The following is a 542-nucleotide window of genomic DNA, read 5'->3' as shown; positions in this document are numbered from 1 at the left end:
ACATGGTAAGATTTAAACAGAGGAGAGAGAGAGAGCACTGGCAAAGTATGTGTGCATCTGTTTGGGGGAAAGGAAGAAAATGACCCTCAAGCTGAAAAAAAAAAAAAGATTATGGATCCTTTTTTTTTTTTTTAAGTGTTCACGTTATTCTCTGGTCTCGGAAATATATAAATGAATCTTTCAAAAGCATTTCTTTCCTTTCTAAACACTAGAATAGCCCATAGCGTCAAGATAAAGTCACCCGTTAGAGCAGGGCATAATCCTTAGAACCCACGCACTCAGGAGGCTGAGTCACGAGGATCGCTGAGTGTGAGAAGCGAGCTACACTAGGTGGTGGGTACCAGGCCAGCCTGAGATACAGAGCAAGAACCTGTCTCCAAAGAAAAACCAAACAAGCCCACCCATCAGGCCAATGCCTCTCCAACCTTTTTTTCCTAATAAAACCTAGTGGTTCATCAGCCAGTCCTGCTACCGCCGCTAATTTGAGGGAAATCTTTCCAGAATTTACAAAAACCATTTAGTATAGAAATGGAACTCATTAC

The 542-nt window shown here is 41.9% G+C and overlaps 1 protein-coding gene across 1 annotated transcript in view; it reads right to left on the bottom strand.

Annotated features, from left to right (window-relative positions):
• Mpp4 (membrane palmitoylated protein 4) overlaps window positions 1–542 on the bottom strand; it is a 31,740-nt gene that overhangs the window by 13,903 nt on the left and 17,295 nt on the right. The gene's annotated exons all lie outside the window — the stretch shown is intronic.

Source organism: Microtus ochrogaster, unplaced genomic scaffold (genome assembly GCF_000317375.1).
Source record: "Microtus ochrogaster isolate Prairie Vole_2 unplaced genomic scaffold, MicOch1.0 UNK8, whole genome shotgun sequence".
NCBI lineage: Eukaryota > Metazoa > Chordata > Mammalia > Rodentia > Cricetidae > Microtus > Microtus ochrogaster.
The sequence above is the reverse complement of the archived record's forward strand: the minus strand, read 5'-3'. Positions and strand labels throughout refer to the sequence as shown.